Source organism: Haemaphysalis longicornis, unplaced genomic scaffold, assembly GCF_048455015.1.
Source record: "Haemaphysalis longicornis isolate Haplotype H1 unplaced genomic scaffold, Haemaphysalis longicornis Haplotype H1 scaffold_3, whole genome shotgun sequence".
Taxonomy (NCBI): Eukaryota; Metazoa; Arthropoda; class Arachnida; order Ixodida; family Ixodidae; genus Haemaphysalis; species Haemaphysalis longicornis.
In genome coordinates, this window is record NW_027526335.1 from 220,106,976 (window position 1) to 220,118,293 (window position 11,318).

An 11,318-nucleotide genomic window follows, 5' to 3' on the forward strand; every position below is an offset into this window, starting at 1 on the left:
TGCCGCCCAGAGACGAAGACAACAGAGAGACTACAATAACCGGCACGCAGCGCATGACCTTCGTGCTCTCGACGATGGGGAGAAAGTATGGGTACGCGACACGCGGTCAAGGGCGACGGTCCTAAGCCCAGCTCAGAGACCACGCTCGTACATCGTCCAGACGCCCAGTGGCATACTAGTGAGAAACCGCAGACACCTCGTCCCTTGCAGCAATCCTCAGTCAGCCCCCTCAGATGACACGGGAAGCTCCAACCGTGCGGCCCCGATATCTGCGCCGTCTCCAGGACCACAGCGGGCAGCAACCGGTGCCGCATCGGACACTCCAGCTCCTGCACCTGCTGCAGGATCGCCAGGCCACCGTTGCACACGATACGGCCGGCGCGTGGTGCCACCTCGCAGACTGGATTTGTGAGACTGCTGCAAGGACTGTTTCTTGGTGGTGCTCTTTTGTAGCACTTGTGTTTGAGAGCTCCGGAAGGAGGGATGTAGAGGACGCCACCTGTTGACTCGAGTAACTGGGAGGTGGCGCCCCCACTCTGTATAAAGGCATTGGCGGGGATTAAACGGGGCTTTTTGTTGTTCGTGAACTGCGCGTGGTTGCGTCATTCTTCGCGGGCTTCACGCCCACATTCGGCACGGCTCGCGGCGTCCGCGCCACCCGGGCGCGTCTCTACACACGGGTTCGACCTGTCATTCGTTATTGTAACTATGGGAGCAAACTTATCGACCAGCCCGCAAACTCTTTCCCGGAAGAGACACCAGTTTTCGTTGACGGCGCGAGTATATCAAACAACGGCATCATCCCTTCAACAAAGAATACTTCAAGGTCTGAGTTGATTACTGCGTAATCGGCCTTATTATAATCTCGTATCATTTTGCTATCTTTACCTGTGTGGCTAAATGGCACTTGTATAGGAAAATGGAGTAACTTGTGGTCACTTATACCGTCCCGATAAGTGATTGGCCCGATAGTTTCAGGAGCATTACTTAAAATTAGATCTAATAAATTAGATCCATGTGTTGGTGCATCAACAGTTTGGAAGAAGTTAAAATCCAGAGTTAAGTTTATAAATTCTACAGAAGCGCGACTAGGTGAAGAAAGAGACGGCCAATCAACATCGGGAAAGTTAAAGTCGCCGAGGAGGTAAACGTTTTCACACTGATAGCTTTGCATAGCGGCCGCTATACTCTTTCTAAGTTCATCGCTAAAGGAAGGACCGGCATCGGGTGGCCGGTAGCAAGCGCCTATCAGTATTTTTGAGGAAGCGGAAAAGCAGGCGGCCCAAACTATTTCGAGTGGTGAGTGTGTATCAATCAAACACGATGATAGGGTATTCTTTATCGCGATAAAAATACCGCCCCCTTTCGTTCAGAACGGTCACACCGATAAATACTGAAACTATTCACACCCGAAAAGAGTTCTGCATCGTGAATATTTGGGTGGAGCCATGTCTCAGTTAAGACAGCAATGTCCGTATTGCTATCGTCCAAGATCGAAGAGATATTTTCACGTTTCGGCAGCAGGCTACGGATGTTAGTCAACATCACCGTTAGTGGTCCTACCGGGGTAAATTTATTTTTGCCTGCTTTCTTATTTAGCCAGCTCTGAGAAAGAACAACCGATTTTGTAGAACTGTCATAAACGTATGTCTTACCATTCGTATCTAACCTGTCTACTCGCAGTTTAAATGTCTGCTTGCTTGGTTTCGCAAACTCGATAAACTTTTTTCGGGCTGCACCGGTGGAAACAGAAAAATCCTGACAAATAGAATACTCTGTATCTTTAAGTTTCTGTGTGGATGCTTGTACGACGATTTGTTTGTATTTAAACAGAACGAATTTAGCAATTATTGGCCGGCACTTATCTGGAGAAAGCCGGCCAAGGCGGCGAACGCGTTCAAACTGCTGACTTGTGAGGGAGATTTGAAGATTTTTTTTCGCAAACTTCAATTAGTTTATTCTCTGAAGCTTCCCAATCTTCATTAACGTCATCTTCGATACCGAAAAACAGAAGATTTGAGCGGCGCATCCTATTTTCTGCGCTATCACATCGGGATGCAATCTGCTGCAGTTGGTCATTTATACCCTGTAAGCTATTCTCGGGCAGGCTGGTTTCACCCGGACTGCGGGATGCAATAGACGCTTCCAAGGATGCAACTCTATCTTTCAGTTGTTTAATTTGAGCGTCAGTTTCGGCCTGCTTTTCTTTAACTCCTTTGAGCTCAGTCAATATTGTCGCCTGCACCGCTTCCAGCCCCCGCACGCTTTCTAAAATGTCCGCTAGTATCTTGTCATTGGGTCCCGGGTTTAGCTCAACGTCCCCCGAACAGAGTAGCAACATGTTAATGACACTGTCACAAATTCACGACGGCACAGACAGGTATCGCTTCACTGTTTCGCACAAATCTGGAGGGCACGACACCGCTAACAGGCAGTAATTACTGGTTTTAACACCAGCGCTACTATTCAGGTAACTGACATGTAACAAGAGCATCGGTGAACGCCCCATTCTTGATGCGATGTCGTGCCCAAGTGAAGAGCGGTCCGATGGGCGTTTATAAGGGCTTGCCGGTGCGCAGATGGCAGTTGAAGACGTCGCTTGTTGCCACATTATGCGCCTTTTTTTTTCCAAGCCTGGCGGGCCGAAGCATGTCTGATGAAGGCAAAACTGGCGTTCCGTTGAAACGGCCGGCCAGGAAACGAAAGGACAGGAACTGAAGGCAAGCTGTAGCGTCACCTGTAACAAGAGCATCGGTGAACGCCCCATTCTTGATGCGATGTCGTGCCGCATAGTTTCTGTTTATTCCGCAAACCACGCATAACTCGTCATTTTGTGTATGCTTCCCCACAAAGCACTTAGTTCGCAAGCAACCTGTTCTAGCCTCAAAAATTTTCCCGCATTTCCCCGAGGGGAAGAATGTGAAAGTGCGATTGCAGGAGTTGAATTTGCGCGGTTCGGTAATGTTCGCGAAAGATAGATCACACACACACACACACACAACTACAAAGAAAGAAAGATGCATTTATTCACAGACACCTATTTGTGTTGTCGTTGTACTTGATTGCTAGAGCGGATCTCAGCTTTGAAATTTCGTGTCAGTACTCCTTTAAGCGGGTGCATTAGCCCTTCTCACGCCCGATTCCTGGCCAATCCCCCACGTGGGTATGTGCCATGCACAGACACCTATTTGTGTTGTCGTTGTACTTGATTGCTAGAGCGGATCTCAGCTTTGAAATTTCGTGTCAGTACTCCTTTAAGCGGGTGCATTAGCCCTTCTCACGCCCGATTCCTGGCCAATCCCCCACGTGGGTATGTGCCATGTCAGCGGCCAGGCAGCGCGCGCCCATCTCCCCCCGTTGCCAAGGAAGACGAGGAGATTCCTGGCCAATCCCCCACGTGGGTATGTGCCATGTCGCCCATCTCCCCCCGTTGCCAAGGAAGACGAGGAGCGCGCGCACCCGCAGCTGTTGCTGTGTGGACGGACGGCGGTCAACGGAATTCAGGGTCGCTTATAAAGTGCATTCGCACTTAAAAGCAAAGCACTGTCCTTGGAAGTATCCTAGAAGTTTTCCTTCTTGATGCCCTGCTGCATTACGAGTTTTACTGCCATTTTTTTTCTCTCCATTTATTCGTTTCTACCTGCTTTGCCTCTGTTTTGGTTACCTTGACTGTCTTGGCTTCTCCACTGCTCTTTCCGTATTTCATTGTTAACTTTCAACTCCTCCTTAGCCACTGCGTGTCCATGGACACTCAATTAAATCAAACCGCCCTACAACTAGATATTGTTCGCTGGGGTTAGCTTATTTCCCTCTGTTGTGTTTGTTTCCCCAACGGCCGAGCTGAGTTGAGCGCGAGGGGCGTAATGAGAAACAGTGGCAGCTCCTTTGTTATTCGCCGCGCTTTTGTGTCCACCCTGGAGACGACGCATACAAACGCGTCCGTCACTCCATAATAGCTGAAAGCGATGTAAGCTTTCCAAGGAAGATTTCCTTGCGTTCGTTTGAGAAGCCGGCGGAGGGGAAACGTTACCGCCACGAGAATCCCCGAACCGGACAGGAGGTGGAGGTCAGTCAAGGGGCCAAACACAGGAAGAGGCCACCAGACGTTCCGCCTGGGAGAGTTGCACTGCTCAACGTTGATGGGCGAAGTTCCAGTTCATCCCACGTCTGAACTTGGCGACTCAGCGGCTGGGATGCGTCAATAGGTAGGCGACCAGGCTTTGTTAGGCGCTCCAAGTGTGTACAAAGAAAAGGAATTTTGGCGGCGCGGAGCACAAACATAGGCGTGCATGGTTAGGTCTGCTTTTCCCGTCGTTATGTCTGCTTTTAGTGGTTGGTTTTCATTTGTGTTATATTTGTGCTGTGCGGAATACCTTTGGGTTTCTGTATGAGAGTGAGAGAGGTGGGTCAAGTGACCCTTTTGAACCCACCTAGCTTTGTTTTTCATGGTGGCCAATCACTGGCCTAGTGTGGGCTAATCAATGAGCCATTCTCACTCTCCAATTGTGACGTCCCTGTTGTGGGCGGAGTTTTGTTGGTAAAACCGAGGAGTTTGATGTTTTGCGGGAAGGAGGGGAAGCCCGAATGGGCGGGTCTTGCCCGACCTCTTTGCTGTGATCACGAGCCACTTGAGTTGTAAATACGTAATGTAAATAAAGTGTACATATTGTACAGTGCTCACGGATTCAAACGCGACACTGCGAGCGCGTGGCCTGCGGTACATGCCGCGCCGTCTGTGGACGCCCGTGGAAGATAGGTGTTGCATTGTGGTATACCACGAGGATGAGAGCGTTTTAACCGTAGGCTTGCTGCTTCTGGTTGCCAATAAGCGGGGCTGTGGTTTACCGCAGCGACAGCGGTGTGCTGCGAGCCTGGAGCACCTTTGTGCGCCGGTGGTAGCCGCCCGGCGGTCCGCGCAGACAATTTCGCGACATCGTCTGCTCGCGCGCTCTTCTTACGCGTGCCCTTCCGATGCGGCACAGACATTGTGCATGCAAGGCACTGTCACGCTTATCTGAATAAAACGAGCGTCTGCACGAAGGAACAGCCAACTTTATTCCATGATATAAACTAAAAAAGAGGAGAGCCGACGAAGTACTCATGCACCGCACCGCACGTGAACGTGCCCGCAAAGGCGCCTTTACTTTTTTTTAGTTTACATCCTGGAATAAAGTTGCTGTTCCTTCGTACAGAAGTTTCTTTTATTACGATGGGCGTGACTGTCCATTACATGAACATTACTGTGCCGCATTGGAAGGGCACGCGTAAGAAGAGCGCGCACACACGATGTCGCGAAATCGGCTGCGCGCACAGCCGGGTTACTACTGTAGGCGCACAAACGCGTTCCAGCGCTCCAGGCTCGCAGCGCCCCGCTGTCGCTGCGGGGGAACCAGTCCCGCTCATTGGCAACCGGAAGCAGTAAGCTTACGGTCAACATGGAGGACGGTCAACTCGCTCTCATCCTCGCGGTATACCACAGTAGAGAGTTTTAGTATAGCGGGAGCTTCCACGGGCGTCCACGAGCGGCGCTGCATGTACCGGCGGCCTAGGGTGCCTGGATGGGCACCCTACGGCGGCCACGCGCTCGCAGTGTCGCGTTTCAATCCGTGAGCACTGTACATTTGAGTTTGCTTGGAGTAGACCGTCGTCGGCTACGTGCCGTCGGCGAACGAGCCAGCCAGTCGTCGTCTCATTGAATCATCTTTTAAATGCAGAGCATTTCAGTAACTCACCATGTCACCCGCGTTGACGTGCGTAGTCCGCACCGCACCCCTCCCTACTATATAAAAAAAAAATACTATCCGGCGCCCGGTTTCGTTCCCTCGACACTGCGGGTGGAACGCAATAGAGAGTTTTAGCTGACCGTTTCTGACGGTCCGCTCCGCTCTGATAGCAAGCGGGAGCGCCATTGCGCATGCGTGGCACGCTAGCGCGCTACCGGCGATACCGGAGCGGGGCCCCGCTCCGCTAACCGGGGCCTCTTAGCGGACCGTCGCGGCAGCTTACGCTACCGTGCGGAATAACAACATGGCTGCCCCGCGATGCGAGCGTGCTACGGCGAACTTCGTTTCTTCCGTGGAAACACGACTGACGAAGCCGCGAAAGCGCTTCCGAATAGGCAATGGTGCCACACGCCTCAAAGATCTTTAGAACGGAAGCGAAAAACATCGACAGAAGCGCGGGGCTGCTTCAAACAGCGCCGAGGAAGACAGCCTTGGCTTGGCTATTCCAAAGTTTATCGGCTTGTTCTTTGTTATTTACAAAAATTATACCATGTCAGCGACTAAATAATAAAAAAAAAGGTTAAATGAGGCCAAGAAACACGGTATTTTGCTTTGTTTGGGCGACCACATACAAATTCTTATGTTTCCTTTAGGATGAAGTTTCGGTTTACACGCGCGCGCGAAATGACTAGTCACGCGAATCATTCCCCGTCGAGGGAGATACGGTTATCGCTTAGCTAAAAGCCTTTCGGCGGCTGACGCTCCGGTTGTGCTGAGCGGCACGTCGGGAGCATAGCGGAGCGTCAAAAACGGTTAGCTAAAACTCTCTAATGTTCATGGTACTCTACCCACTGTGCCACAGAGCCGACACATAATGGAACGTTACGAACACGCCTTATATCGTTGACTCATTCAAATTACTGCTGACGAGCGCTCTCTCGTCAGCAGTTGCCACAAGTGTAACAACATTAACGTAACGCAAACTACTTAACGTCGTGCGCCCCCGGAAATGCTCTGCATTTGACCGTGCCCCTCGCGAGGGGGATGTTTCAATGCGTCTTCTCTCGGTCGCGGGACCCGTGGCGCCATCTGGCGGAGGCGCGGCACAACTCGTAGCACTTTCTTTGAAAAAGCGCCTTGAAAGCGCGGCAAATATGAAATACGGATGACGCGCTTTGGAGGCAATCCGCTGACGCGGCTGCTTTGTGTACAGACTCGGCGGCGAGCGTCCCGGGATTCTGGTGCCGACCGAACCCCATTGCTATCTCCTCGTTGCTCGCCTTTCTGCGTCGTCGTTTTTTTTATTCCTTTGGGCCGGGAAATTTGGTTTGGGTAATTGTGGCATGCATGCATGGCGCTTTGTCTGCCACACGCTACCGCCATCGGGAAAAATAGCATTATCCAGGGGGTGAATGCTTCGCGTGAAGGTCATTTAAGTGCGTTTTCATTCTCTCGGCAATCAGGCGAGTGAGGCCTCGTTGTCGCAGTTTTTCGATCATCGGCGTCGGCAACCGATCCAACAGAGGATCCACCTTTTGAATTTTAACTGTACCTGAAACCTTAGCTGTCCACCTACGTTGCTCCATCGCTCTCAACCTCCGCTTAAAACATATTTTACTCTGCTCTTCTCGACCTTCAAACGACGCCCAGTCCATTCTCCCTGCACTGCTTCGTTAGTTGTTTTTCCATGCGCTCCTACGGCCAAACAGCTTACCGTTCTCCGGTTCATTTCAAGTCCTGCTAGAACCTCTGATTTTAAGCAGAGTACTGCATTCGCAAATGTGAGACCCGGAACCATTACTTCTTTCCACATTCCCTTCACTACTTCGTATTTGTTGCACCCCCACAGAACTGTATGCTTCATTATAGCTGAGTTTCGCAGGACTCTGGTTTCGCTGTCCCATACCCTTAAGTTGCTCCTCGTGAGTTCTTAATAAAGGGGCACTGACACAAAATTTTGAAGGCGAGATAACTTGGGAGATAGATTGGTGTGAACACATATACATCATCTGCAAAATATCAGCGGCGAATACAGCCTAGAACATATTTAAAATCAATTTTAAAGTGTGCGAAACGCAACCGAGCAGCCAGGCAGAGGAACACGCGCAATCGACATCCCGAGGATATTGTGTAAATAAACAACATCCAAACACGTCACGAGTTTGTGTTTGCCGCTTCCGCACTACCGGCGTTTTTCGCCGGCTCGCCCGGCTCGCCGCTCCAATCGGAGGGCCGGAGGGCGGAGCGTCTGCTCTCCAGAACGAACGACCCGATTGTTGGCGGCGGAGGCGCCGTGATTTCGTCAGCTCATCGGGCAGCTGGCCGCGACCAAAGTCCTACAGCGATTCCAGGCACTCTGTTTCTATTACTTTTTGTTACAATTGGATGCGAAAACGCGCCGGAGGCACGAAAAGCCCACTGAACTAGCCGCACGGTCGCTGTGCAGGCGGCTGCCACGGCCGCGAACTGGCCCAGGCCGGCGCAGGTACCTCGAGTTACCGCTGCACGAAATTGACCCCAAGTCCCGACCATGGTGGCTTACATGAGAAAGGAGTTAATGATGCTATGGCGGGTTGAGTTAAAAATTGTCATCTGCACCGCTTACGAGAGCGGCACTCGAATATCCGCCGCAGTGCTGAGCCGAACACATCTGTAGGCGGACCTGTAGGCAGACCGGCCGGCTGCTCCCAACGCGCGTCTTGGGCCACCCACCGTCTCGAGCGTCGCGCGTCGTTCTTTAGCCGCGGTAGCATTTGCACTCGCAGCGCCTGCGTCACATCCACGGTCGCCTTTTAATTAAGCGCCTCACGAGATCAGTACGTGGGGGCATTCGCAGAAACTGCCGTCGATGCGGATTCGACAGTGCTACAGCGGCTCTGCTCTGTGATATCCCTCCGACGGTCACGTGGTCAGCTTTGTTCACACAAAATCCATCATTTCGCGGCACCCGCTGAAACCGAAACTGCGACTGGCCGCATTGGAAATGCCTCTAATTAAGCAACCGTCGCACGCTGAAGCAAATGAGGTTTCTGCAGGTTATAAGTAGGTATAACTAGCTACTTATCGCAACAAAAAAAAAACAAGATGCAAAATTTTTGTGTCAGTGACTTTAAGGGTCCATGAAGAGAAAATACAACTTTGTTTAACTTTAAAGAGTTAGGCTTCAGTACCTCACTCAGCTCCATTCCGGTCACAAAAGGCGTTTTTTAACCGATAAAAACGCATGAAATGCGTGCGAACTTTCAAATTTTGTTCCGCAGTGGCGTGTTATGGGCGCGAGGGACCTCATATGGGCCAGCACTAAAAACATAATTTTCAGCGGGTTAGGTGCACGTCAGCATTCAAGTGATTCGATCAAACGGAACTAGCGGCCCCACTATACAATCGTCCAGTCATGTCTCCTGGCGATTGATTAGTTCGGCCGCCGTCAATCGCCCAAACAAGATTATGTGACGTCATAGAAAAGTTGCCGGAAACTGGCTAGCGAGTCGCCACAGCTCCACACGTTTTCTTTAATATCTCCGTTATTTTTTCGAAGTTTGCGATGAAATCAGTGTCATTTTTATCAGGACAAAGCAGCCTTCTAATAAGTCAAACTTGTATTTTGTCTTCATGGCTCCTTTAAGTAGTTATCCCCTTCGTTAATTTGTCCAGGTTACGCCGAAGGCTTCTGGGCCACAAAGAATGGGTAGTTTAACTGTAATTGAATTATTTTACGACAGGTGAAGTTCTCTAAGGTTCGCCCTTTACCCAAAAATATGCACCCTGACCTTCATCCCGGCCGCCGACAAGCCCGAAGCCAAGCACATGAGAATATTTATGGAAAAAGAACAGATGTCGCCTATACGGATGCTAGTAGTACCTACCCTAATGGTCAACACAAAGTAGCCGCAGTCAACACAAAGGGCGCCCTCATTACCTGTGCATCAATCAAGACATCATCAACCTGGGTTGCCGAGGGGCTAGCTATCGCCTTAGCCCTAATACGCACGAAGTACCCAATCATTATCACGGATTCCCAAGCTGCCTGTCGAAGCTTCTTAGCCGGGAGGGTAGCCCCTTCAACTTTAAAGCTACTTTTACCACATCAACCCCGCCGGAAAGTAAGATTCCTGGCCATTCCACCCTGATGGGCAACAACTTTGCTCATCAGCAAGCCTGCGCCCTCTCTCTCCAGGCTTCCGAGGAGACCACATCGTCAATCCCGCTCGTAACGTATCAAGACACATCACGCAATATTACCGGTCCGACAGACAACACTTCCCTCCCCTTCACCCTGCACTACCCAAGGAAGAAGAATCGCTGCTCCGCAGACTACAAACCAATACCTTTCCTCCCCCAGTTCGCCTGCATCGTATGTTTCCAACCCAATACTCTGCTGTATGCCAGTTTTGTTCACTACCCGGAACTCTAGCTTATATTATGATACAGTGTGTGTGCAATCCCAAACTTCCACCTCTCCGATCTCCTCTCCCCACCCATGAGCTGTGGGAGAAAACCTGGTGACCAGCGACCATCTGGACGTCCAGCAGCTCCTGGCATCCAGAGCGAAGGCTCTCTGCTCACTTGATGGATTCTCGGACTAGGGAACCACTCCCACTTTAGAAAGCTCGAATAAACGTTTCTCTCTCTCTCTCTCTCTCTCTCTCTCTCTCTCTCGGCATAAATCGTTCTTGCATTGCTCGAAAGGTAAGCTTATTCATTTAATTTTCGTGGCCCAAGCATTTCTGGCATATGGCCTAAAAAAAATTGCCAAAGGCTGTACAGGTGTCAATATATGCTTTCGTAAATTTGCTCGAATTTCTTCATCTGGAAACTGCCTGCGCTGCCTTTGTCTGCGTTTAAAGGAGTCCTCCCTAACAGAAAAAAAGCTTCCTGTAAGCCGGTAATGGATCTCATAAAGCCAGTAAGACATATTTTGTGATACTATTCACAAATCCTTGTTACGTGACGGCACCTGTACATACCGACGCAAAACGGGGCCGTCAACAAAGGAAAATGCACTGTTCTAGTCCAGCTTACAGAACAGAGGGTGTCGCTGTTGCCATTCAGAGGCGTCGCGTTTTTATGGGATTGCTAAAAAGAACGAAATCAACGGTCCGTTATTTCAGCACCCAGTGCGTGAAGTGTGCTGTTTACTCCCGAGCAATCTTGTTTACATTGGATGCAAGGACCCGCGCGCCTTACTTCCACAACGCGCGCGAGATTGAGATAGTGGCAATGCCTCCACATCGCGTCCTCACTCCATTTCCCCCCCTAAAGCCACGCGATTGTGGCAGCAATCTCGATGACTTTCCGGGAATTTTCGTGCGTGTGGGGGCAGGGTCGTTAAGCAGAGCGGAAGCCCAGTCTGGCATTTATCTCCATGATAAGCTTTCTGTTTATCTTCAGGGTGTTACGCGCGTCGCAAAAGCTGCGGTATCGCCGCGAAGACTAACGTGCTCTTGCAATGCGCAAACAAGGGCACCTGTTTTTAGACGCTGGGGTGTTGCGATGGCAGTGCAACTGATGAATTACTCGACAACTACACGGGTGCATTTACTACGCTGGTGTGCTTGCCTATTCAGTATTGCAAATTTTGTTCGCGGGGTACTG